Below are 11683 nucleotides of genomic sequence, written 5' to 3' on the forward strand. Positions count from 1 at the left end.
TATACATATGCTATATAAAAAAAAATTTGGAATTCTTTACCTTTCTTGTTGCCATGTCTGGGAGTGTGGTAAGAGCCCCTCTCCTTATATAGTCATCTAATGGAATGTGATATCCGGTGTTTCACAGGGTAGTCTTCTTGGCCCATTACGTCTCATACTATATACACATGACATGTGTTTTGGCCTAGAAAACAAGCTTGTTGCATATGCAGATGATGCTACTCTCTTTGCATCAATTCCATCCCCTGAATGTAGATCTGGGGTTGGTGAATCCCTCAATAGAGGTTTAGCTAAAATTAGTACATGGTGCAAATTATGGGGTATGAAGTTTAATCCTAACAAAACTCAAAGTATGATAGCAAGTAGGTCAAGGACGGTGGCTCCTCAACATCCGGTTCTCAGTATTGACAATGTTTCTTTAAATTTGTATGGCTCTTTTAAAATTTTAGGTGTGATTCTCGACAGCAATTTTACTTTCGAGAAACACATTAGGTCTGTGTCTTCTTCAATTGCAAAAAAAAAAAAAAAAAAAAAAAAAGTAATTGCTTATTGAGAAAGTCTTACAGTATTTTCGGCGATCAATCTATTCTGAAGAAGTGTTTTAATTCTTTCATTCTACCTCGTTTTGAGTATTGTTCTCCTGTCTGGTCTTCAGCTGCTGATTTTCATCTTAATTTGTTGGACAGAAACTTACGGTCTATTAAATTTCTTATTTCTGATCTAGATATTAATCTTTGGCACTGTCGTTCAATTAGTTCATTGTGCATGTTGCATAAGATTTTTCATAACTCTGACCATCCTTTACATTCAGATCTCCCTGGACAATTCTATACTGTTCGTATTACTAGGCAGGCAGTTAATTCTAATAGCCAGTCCTTCTCCATCATGAGGCTCAATACTACACAGTATTCTAAAAGTTTTATTCCAGTTGTTACCAAGTTGTGGAATGATCTTCCTAATCAGGTAGTTGAATCAGAACTTCAAAAGTTCAAAGTTGGAGCAAATGTTTTTATGTTCACCAGGCTGACATGAGTCTTTTTATAGTTTATATATGACATGTTTTTGACGTTGTGAATAGCTTATATAGGACATATCTGTTTTGACGTTGTTTCTGTTTTTAGAATGATTTAATGTTACTGTTTTTAGAATGATATATTGTTAATTTATTTTCATCATTTATTTATTTCTTTATTTCCTTTCTTCACTGGGCTATTTTTCCCTATTGGAGCCCTTGGGCTTATAGCATCTTGTTTTCCAACTAGGGTTGTAGCTTGGCTAGTAATAATGATAATAATAATACCCATAGAGATAATATAAATTGTAATACAAACTGTCATGATAAATACAATTTAGGAGTATTTAACATGATTAATTCACAGGGAATGTCAAATTTGTAGAGAAGGGAATAATTGTAATTGTAAGAATAAAACAAATGTTAACATTAACAACTTTTCTATGCAGATAACTGATACACCACATGTACTATCAGAGAGATATTCCGAATGCCTACTTGCTTGCTTATTGCTGTCCTTCGAATCGAAGACGACTTCTGCTTCGCTGTGATGGGGATGAAGTTAGATCTGTTTTCGTTGGTGCCATCTTGCATGGATGTGAAGACCAATTCTGGATCCACACACTCTGCCACACAACTGGCAAGTCAGGTCTGGGTTGACCGGGGGTATCCGATCTCAACGGTTTTGTCTTCTCTCCGTGCGCTGTTGTCTTGCCTGGTTCCGGGTATCTTCAAGTTGATTGACTCCAGCTTTACAGAGTGAGCGCCATAGTGGTCTGTCAGAGGCATTCATTTCTAGTTGCTCAGGTTGTATGTTGCACTTCTTGAGCGTAGCTTTTATGTTGTCCTTGTACCTCTTTTTTTGACCCCCTGGATTACGCCGAGCTTCAGGGAGCTGACTGTAGAGAACCTGGCGAGGAAGGCAATGTTCTGGCATACGGATGATGTGGCCAATCCACCTGAGTTATTTTTCTGCCAATGTGGATTCTATACTCAGCAGGTTTGAACGGTGGAGAATTTCAGAAGGAGGTACTTTGTCTTACCATGTGAGCCCTAATATACACTGAAGACAGCGAATATGGAATGCCTAGAGTTGTTTTACATGTCGACGATAAGCTGTCTAGGATTCTGCTCCATATAGCAAGGTGGGCATGCAGACAGCTCTGTACACAGCTACTTTTGTTTCTGTCTTAAGGTGGTGATTTAGGAAGACTCTGGACCTGAGTCGGCCGAAAGATGCGGAGGCATGATTTATCTGGGCAACTATTTCATCATTAATATTGTGTTTTTTAGTGAAGATGCTTCCAAGGTAGATGAAGCTATCAGCTTGTTTGATGGCTTCCCCATTCAGATGAAATAATGGGGGATCTCCTGCAATTATTTGCTGGGATAGGATTTCAGTTTTGTTGATGTTAACTTTGAGCCCAATGGCTCGGTAAATTGATGAGACAATGGTAAGGCTGCGTTTGAGGGCATCAGGTGAGTGAGCCACTAGAGCGCAATCATCTGCATATTGGAATTCCAGTAGGTGTGTCATTGTTGTTTTTGTCACAGACTGGAGGCGCCTAAGGTTGAATAAGTTTCCGTCTAGTCGAAACTGCACTTTCAATTGATCTTCTTCGTTGACTTGTTGGTAGCTCAGGAGGGTGACTGCAGTGAGGTAGATGTTGAATATCACTGGAGCCAGGACACATCCTTGTTTTACTCCAGTTTCTACCCTGAAAAGTTGTGATTTACTACCACCCATACTTACACAGGCTTGCATATCATTATGTAAGTTTCTTAGAATGTTAAGGAATTTCGGAGGTACTCCAAATTTAGAGAGAGCAGTCCATAAAAGGTCTCTGTTTACCGTGTCGAAGGCCTTTGTTAGATCGATAAAGGCTATGTGAAGATCACGGTTTTGCTCATGGCATTTCTCTTGTAGTTGTCGGGCCACGAATATCATGTCACAAGTGCTGCGTTCTTTACAAAAGCCACATTGCATCTCTGGTAGTAAATTTTCTGAAATGTGTTTGCAAAGTCTTAGAAGCATTATTCTTGCCAGGATTTTACTTGCAACGCCAAGCAAGGTGATGCCTCTGCTATTGTCACAGAGGGAACGGTCCCCTTTACGTTTGTAGATGGTGATAATGTCTGAGACAAGCCCCCCTCCTTGAATAGTTCAGCTGGTAGTTCATCAGGGCCAGGGCTTTTGTTGTTTTTCATGGCCCTTATGGCTTGTATAGTTTCTGGGAAAGTAGGGTTAGTATCTAGGATTTCTGAGTTAGGGACATCAGGGATGTTGTTGAGGATATTGGGCTCTATAGGATTTCGTTGGTTAAGGATCAAGCTGAAATGTTGTGCCCAGCGATCTATTATCTCCTGTTTGTTTTTCAGGAGGTTTCCTTCTAGAGAGCGAACAGGAGTAATACTACTTTTCGTTGGGCCATATAAAATTTTAATAAAGTTTTAGAAACCATGTTGATCATTTGCATCTGCGTATGATTGAGTTTCTTTTGTACGGTCATTCCACCAGTTATTTTCCATGTCTCTGAGTATTTTCTGCACTTCTGATCTTAGCTGTTGGAAGTTTTCTTTGAGAGCTACAGAAGTAGGTTGTGAGAGCCATGCATCGTGCGCTTTATTTTTTGCTGTGATTAGGTCATGTATACCATCAGCGTTGTTATCAAACCAATCTTGATGACGTCGTGTGGAGAAGCCAAGGGTTTCTTCTGCATTTTCCTGAATTATAGTTTTCAGTTTGTCCACTCAGAGTCAAGCTCATTGTCGATGTTGTTTGGATCAATGTTAGGGATCTCAGCCAGCTTTCTTGCTATCCCGTGACGGTAGTTGTTCCGAGTAGAGGTGTCTTTTAGAGCAGGAATGTTTAATTTCTTTGAGGGAGGTTTGCGAGAAAGAAGAGGACGGATGGTTAGCTTGAGCTTAGCACGTATTAGATTGTGATCTGTGTGGCACTCGGCACCTCTTATTGCACAGGTCTGAACGGCATCTTGCTGGTCTCGCTTTTTTATTATGACATAGTCAATCAAGTGCCAGTGTTTTGACATTGGGTGCATCCACGAAGTTTTGTGCTTATTTTTGAGCTGAAAAAGGGTGTTGGTGATGACTAGGTTGTGTTCTGAGCATAAGGAGAGCAATCTGAGTCCATTGCTATTCATATTGCCAACACCATGATGACCGATGGCGCCTCCCGAGATGTGGTGTTCCCTTCCCACTCTGGCATTAATGTCACCTAAGAGGATCAGTTTATCTTTCCTTGGAGTTTGGTTAATGGCTGAGTCTAATAATTCATAGAAAGAGTCTTTTGTCTCATCTTCACTGTCCAGTGTAGGACCGTAAGCACTCATGAGAGTGGCATAAGGACCTTTTGCAAGTGGGATGCGCCAGGACATCAACCTCTCCGAGATGCCAGCTGGTGACTCTGGGATTTTACTTAGCAGTTTTGTTTTCACTGCAAAACCGACACAATGGTTTCTGCGTTCATTGGCTGGATAACCTTTCCAGAAGAATGTGTATCCTTCTCCTACCTCTGTTAGGGTGTCCTCTTCTGAAAGACGAGTTTCACTTAAGGCAGCTATGTCAATGTTGTATCTTTGCAGTGCATAGGCGACAAGAGCTGTCCTGCGGTGTGGTCTGTCATTTTCATCACTATCAATTAGTGTGCGAATGTTAAGGGGTATTTTTCTTCTATTTCGACCGCAGTAAGGAATGCCTTGGTAGATGCGGTTATCCACCCAGGTGGTAGGGACTGGGTCAATAACAAAACATGGTAGATTTCCATGGTGAAACTAGACCAACAAAAAACACCTTAGGGAGATCGATAGAGTTTAATATGGAAGTAATTCAGTCGGGCATTCAAAAATGACTGAAGTTAGTTTTGTTGAATTCTCAAGAAGGTTGTAATAGGCTTCTAAAACATTTAAACGCTTACTTCTATGCCACTTTTTATCTATTATTTACTACAAACCATAATACATTATACTAAATCTCATTACTGATTGCAAATGTATACTAAATACTTCAGTCTGACCAAAGATATATATATCTGTAAATTCAGAGTCCTATTTTATCATGTGATAATATCTGGTATCTATGTATGCGTAATATCATTTCTTTTGTTTTTTAAACACCCTACTTATTTAAATAGGTAGTTAATCTTTTGATTCAACTTTATCCTGCAACTGTCGGCTTATTGTATTATTTTACCTAACATTTGATGACATGGTTCAAGGTTTTGGTGTAGCAAGATCATGGACGGAGTACAGTTCGAAATCTCACTGTAACGGAAAGAAAAATAAAGGAAATACTTTTAAAATGGCTGTCTCTTATCGCCATATGTACTTCGAGCCAAAAAGTGAGGAATATCTACAGGCAACTGAAAATGACAGAAGTAAAAACAGTTCGAGTAAACAGTCATCTTCCGGCCAAAGAAGTATGAATATGCAATATATATATATATATATATATATATATATATATATATATATATATATATATATATATATATATATATATATATATATATATATATATATATATATATATATATATATATATATATATATATATATATATATATATATATATATATATATATATATATATATATATATATATATATATATATATATATATATATATACAGTATATATAAGTATGTAATACGCACACTTATATATATATATATATATATATATATATATATATATATATATATATATATATATATATATATATATATACATATATATATATATACAGTATATATACACACACACACACACACACACACACACACACACATATATATATATATATATATATATATATATATATATATATATATATATATATATATATATATATATATATATATATATATATATATATATATATATATATATTGTAACCTAGTTGTTATATATTTCTAAATTATTTAGGTTTTTATAGATGTATAAGGTTAAATATAGACGTATTGTTATAAGGTTAAGTATAGACGTATTGTTTTCTCTCATTAATAGTTTGTCTTTCCACTGGTGGTCATGTTAGTGTTTATAATGGACTAACGGCTGTTTTATATTTTCAAGTTGTGTGGGTTACGTGGCTGCGCTTCTGCGTGAACGGAAGTATGGAGGGGCTTTTTGGAGGAGGGTTCCTTAGTGTTTCTGAGCCTCCAACCTTGAAGGGCACGTCAATTGCTGTTGGAACCATATTTATTCCTCACTATTGCAGAGCTACATTGTGAAGCTGTTGAGCTTGTTTTGGATATCCTTTCTCTGCAGCATGGATGTGTTATCCTGCATTTTGTGTACTGCCCTTGGTTCAGTAAAAGCCAAGGGGACCTCTCTGTCCCAAGATAATAGTAATTATACCTGTATTAAATTATCGTGATCACGACCTGTGATAATCAGCCAGCTGATGTCATTTGTGGAGCTTGGGAAAGCCATTAAATCAATCCAGCCATCGTCAACTCATTAGGAATAGTTAGATTGTATTTGTTAGGGTATTCTTACTTTTCGTTTGCCTCATCCTTTCTAGAGCCTCTCCCCTTTTAGTATGCTTGTGTTGAGGACCTTCCTTTAATTGTGTAATTGTTTTCTTTTACAGGGAGTTTAAGAGTGAGTGTTTATTATTAATTATTGTATTGTTGAGGTTCAGGTGTTATTTCTGTCTGAAACTTATGTATTAAAATTAAGTATATTTTTGTGGTATTTTCTTTGTCCCCTTGAATTGACTTTGCACTCTTATTGAAATTGTATACTATTCCACCTTTTGTGGACTTAGTATGGTACTTTAGTGAATACTGTATGATCAAAGTTTAGTGTTTTTGTGTGGTGGTCAAGCCAGCCATCACAAAATGGCGACCATGACAGGATCTTTTCGTTCCTAAGTATTCACCGGTATATGTGCAAATTAAATTCTTTGGGGTTGTTTTTCAGGCAGCATATTTTCACCTCCTCGTGGTTTTTTTTTTTTTTTTTTTTTTTTTTTTTTTTTTTTTTTTTTTTTTTTTTTTTTTTTTTTGTATAATTAGTATTGTGTGAATAATAGTGGTCATTATGGTTAATGTACTAGAACTCCTTAGCGGAGAGGGGTGGCAAGAAAGGTTTGCAGAGTTGAATAGGGAAGTTTTGGGAATTGTAGCGCAGCATTTTGAATTGGAATATGAAGTGTCCATAAGAAATGGTGCATTGCTATTGCAAATTTATGAATGTGTTAAAACTGTAAAGGCTAGTGGGGAACAAGTGAAACCTGATAAAGTACTGTTGTCTGTAGAAATTTTGGATAGGCAAATTGCTCTGAGGCATATGGAGTTTGAAATAGAAAAGTTTAAGGCGGAGGAAAGAGAAAAGGAGAGGCAGCATGAGATTGCCATGAGAGACTCAGGTTCCTTTTCTTCCTCTCCCCCTTCCCCAAATAGGTCAGTAACGCCTGCTATTAATTTAGCGCAGGCTCTCAAATTGGTGCCTAAATTTGAGGAAGACAATGTTGCAGAGATTTTTTGTATCATCTGAGAGGATTGCAGCAAGGTTGGAGTGGCCCCAAGAGTATTGGACCACTCTTATACAAAGTAAATTGATTGGAAGAGCTCAGAGGGTGTATGTAACTCTGGAGGAGGATCTGTCATCAGATTATGAGTGTGTGAAGGCTATCGTCTTGAAGGCCTATGAGTTAGTCCCTGAAGCCTATAGGCAACTTAGAAAAAAGTAGGGGGCAAGCTTTTATTGAATTTGCAAGATCGAAAGAACAATATGCTAGTGATTGGCTCAAGTCCAAGGAAATGTTAAATTTTGAGAAATTGAAGGAATTAATATTGGTAGGGGAGTTTAAGAGGTGTGTCCCGGATAAACTGAAGGTCCACCTCGAAGAGTTAAAACTAGAGACCATTCAGGAGGTAGCCATCGCTAGTGATGAGTATTATTTGTCTCATAAGAGTGAGTTAGGGGGAGTAACAAAAAATGTGAAGTCTGGATGGGGTAAAGTAGGTAGGAATAATAATTCTAACAATAATAATAATAATGCAGGGATGTTTACTAGAAATAATTATAGAGCTAATGATCAGGGCAATACCAATACTAATATTAATTTTTCTCCTAACAGGAATAATAGACTTAAGATATATAATCCAGAGAAATTGAAAACATTGACGTGCTTCTTTTGCAATAAGAAGGGGCACGTAAAGAGCATGTGTTATGCGTTTAGAAAATCGCAAAATGCTAATGTTAGGCCAGTGATGGGTGTAGAAGAGAGAGATAGAGAACCTACCCCAACAACATCCGCTGATCAATGACTACCTGGTTGTTTTGACAGATATTTGTCCTTCGGTAGTGTCTCCTTCGCCAATTCGTCTGAGAAAAGACGAGTGCGTATTTTGCGTGATACCGGTGCAGCTCAGTCTTTGATTCTAAGGGAGGCATTACCTTGTAATTTTGTACCAAAAAGTGGGGAATTTGTGTTATTGGCTGGTTTTCCTGATACGGTAAAATCGTATGCCATCGAAAATTTTAATTTAATCTGCCCTTCCTTTGCAGGGAATTTGAAATTGGCCATCGTTGATAAATTTCCAGTTAAAAATTTTGATGTTGTGATAGGGAATGATGTTGCTCTGGAGAATAATACTTGTCCCATACTGATAAACCCTGATAGTGAAGTAACAGCAGTTACTCGTTCTAGTGCTAGAGTTGTTGACGCTGCAGAGTCAACAATTGATCTAGATTTAAGTAGTTTAGAACGTAGTGATAGCGTAGTTGTAGATCTTGGGATTTTGAAGGACAAGCTGAATTGGACTATTGAAGAGCTTATCAAAGCTCAGAAAAAGGATTTTTGGGATCTCCCTATTGAGTCAGGTGAGGTGACTGATATAACTGGTCCTAAATTTAAAATAATTAATAATATTTTATATAGGTTGACTAGGCCTATGGAGGCTGATAACTTTGATTATGAAATTTTGAAACAGATTATGGTTCCATTTGTTTACAGGAATTAGTTGATATCATTGGCGCATGAAAGTGGTTTAGCCAGACATTTTGGCATTCATAAGACTTCTGGCAAGTTGTTAATGAATTATTATTGGCCGAAGTTGAAGGCGGACGTAAAGGAATTTGTCAATAGCTGTGATGTTTGTCAGAAGGTCGGTAAACCTAATCAGCTTATTCCAAAAGCGCCTCTATATCCTATTCCAGTGGTTTCCGAACCTTTCAAGGAGGTCATTATTGATATTGTTGGACCATTACCAAGGACTCGTAGTGGAAATGAATATATTTTGACTATCATGGATAGGATGTCTCGATATCCCGAGGCAATACCACTACGTACGATAAAAAGTGTTAAAATTGTAGATGTACTAATTGACTTTTTTACTAGGTTTGGGATGTCTAAAATTATTCAATCGGATTGTGGTTCTAATTTTGTTAGCAGGTATTTCAGAGATAAAATGGCAGAGTTAAATATAAAACATGTGACCTGTTCTCCATATCATCCAGAAAGTCAGGGAGCTCTAGAGAGATTTCATCAAACCCTGAAATCTATGGTAAAGAAATATTGTTTGATTAATGGTTCTGAATGGGATAAGGAATTACCTTATTTGTTGTTCGCTTTTCATTCTGTCCTAAGTCAGTCTTTAGGTTTTTCGCCTTTCAGCCTTGTGTTTTGGCCATTGTGTTCGAGGTCCTCTTGATGTTGTTCGAGAGTCCTGGGAGGGAGACGTCCCTGAGATCAATTTATTAGATTATATGTCTAATCTAGGTGATAAGTTAACAAAGGCTTGGAAATTTGCAGGTGAAAATTTATTGTAGCCAAAAAAGAATGAAGTACTTTTTTGACAGAAGGTCTAAAGCACGTGACTTTGCGGTATGCTACAAAGTTTTGGTTTTGTTACCCATTCCTGGAAATCCATTGAAGGTGTTATTTCTGTCTGAAACTTATGTATTAAAATTAAGTCTATTTTTGTGGTATTTTCTTTGTCCCCTTGAATTGACTTTGCACTCTTATTGAAATTGTATACTATTCCACCTTTTGTGGACTTAGTATGGTACTTTAGTGAATACTGTTTGATAAAAGTTTAGTGTTTTTGTGTGGTGGTCAAGCCAGCCATCACAAAATGGCGACCGTGACAGGATCCGAACCTGCGTCTTTTTCAGGTCCTTGGAAAATTCTGAAAAAAATTAGTGAAGTTAATTATTTAGTAGAGACTCCCGAGAGAAGGAAACCTTTTCAGCTTTGTCACATGAATATGTTGAAGGCTTATATGGAACGGGAGAAAGTCATTCCCGTGGCAACCATAGGGAATGCTGTAGTTTCCGAGAACGATAAACATTTTTCTTTTTCAGAGGGTGAAAGTATTGATGATAATTGTTTTAATGGAAGTGAATGGCGTTCAGATAATAAGAATTCTTTGAAAAAAATTTCTGGTATGGTTTCTCATTTAAGTAATGAAGAACAAGAGTCTTTAAAGAAATTGGTATTTAATTATAAGGAATTATTTTCGGATGTACCGGGAAGGACTAATGTCCTTGAGCATGACGTGGACGTAGGTAGTGCCACTCCTGTGAAACGTTCGCCATACAGGTTGAATCCCTTTAAAAATGAGGTTGTAGCGAAGAAAGTTGATTATATGCTAAAACATGACCTAATTGAACCTAGTCAAAATCCTTGGTTATCACCTGTTGTATTGGTAAAGAAACCCGACGGTGATTTCAGGTTATGTTTTGATTACCGTAAATTGAATGAATTGTCTAAGTCTGATTGTTACCCATTACCACGAATTGAGGATTGTATTGATCGTATGGGTAAGGTCAAGTACATTAGTAAATTCGATTTGCTGAAAGGTTATTGGCAGGTTCCTCTTTCGAAGCGAGCAAGGGCCCTGTCCGCTTTCGTAACACCCCAGGGACTGTTTCAATGTAAAGTGATGCCGTTTGGTATGAAGAACGCGGCTGCCACCTTTCAGAAGTAATGAATACTTTAGTCTATGGTTTAGAAGGGTGTGTAGTTTATATTGATGATATTGTTATTTATAGTAATGATTGGGAAACTCATTTAAAACGTATTAGGGCACTGTTTGAGGTTTTGAAGAAAGCAGGTTTAGTTATTAATTCAAAGAAAAGTGAATTCGCAAAGGCGAAGGTCGTATATTTGGGTCATGAAGTTGGTAATGGTAAAGTTGCTCCTAAGCAAGCAAATATCGAATGTATTAAAAAAATGTTAATCCCTACGTGCAGGAGGGATGTCAGAAGATTCCCTGGGTTGGGTGGGTACTACCGAAGGTTTGTTAGAAATTTTTCTGACATCGCCGATCCTTTGACTAATCTCTTAAGAAAGAAGGTAGCTTTTGTCTGGACTGAAGAAACACAAAGGGTTTTTGATAATTTAAAAAGAGTATTAATTAATTTCCCTGTCTTAAGAGCTCCTGATTTTGACCTTCCTTTTTCTCTTGCCACGGATGCAAGTAACGTTGGTGTAGGAGCGGTGTTGTTGCAGAATGACGAGCAGGGAGTTTCTCATCCTGTCGCATTCTTTTCTAAGAAATTGTCTTCCGCCCAACGTAGGTATTCAACTGTGGAGAAAGAGACTCTTGCTTTAATATTTGCTATTAATCATTTTCAGGTTTATCTCTCCTCATCAGATACACCTATTAAGGTCTTGACGGATAATAATCCCCTGACCTCC

Source organism: Palaemon carinicauda, chromosome 30, assembly GCF_036898095.1.
Source record: "Palaemon carinicauda isolate YSFRI2023 chromosome 30, ASM3689809v2, whole genome shotgun sequence".
NCBI classification, from domain to species: Eukaryota; Metazoa; Arthropoda; class Malacostraca; order Decapoda; family Palaemonidae; genus Palaemon; species Palaemon carinicauda.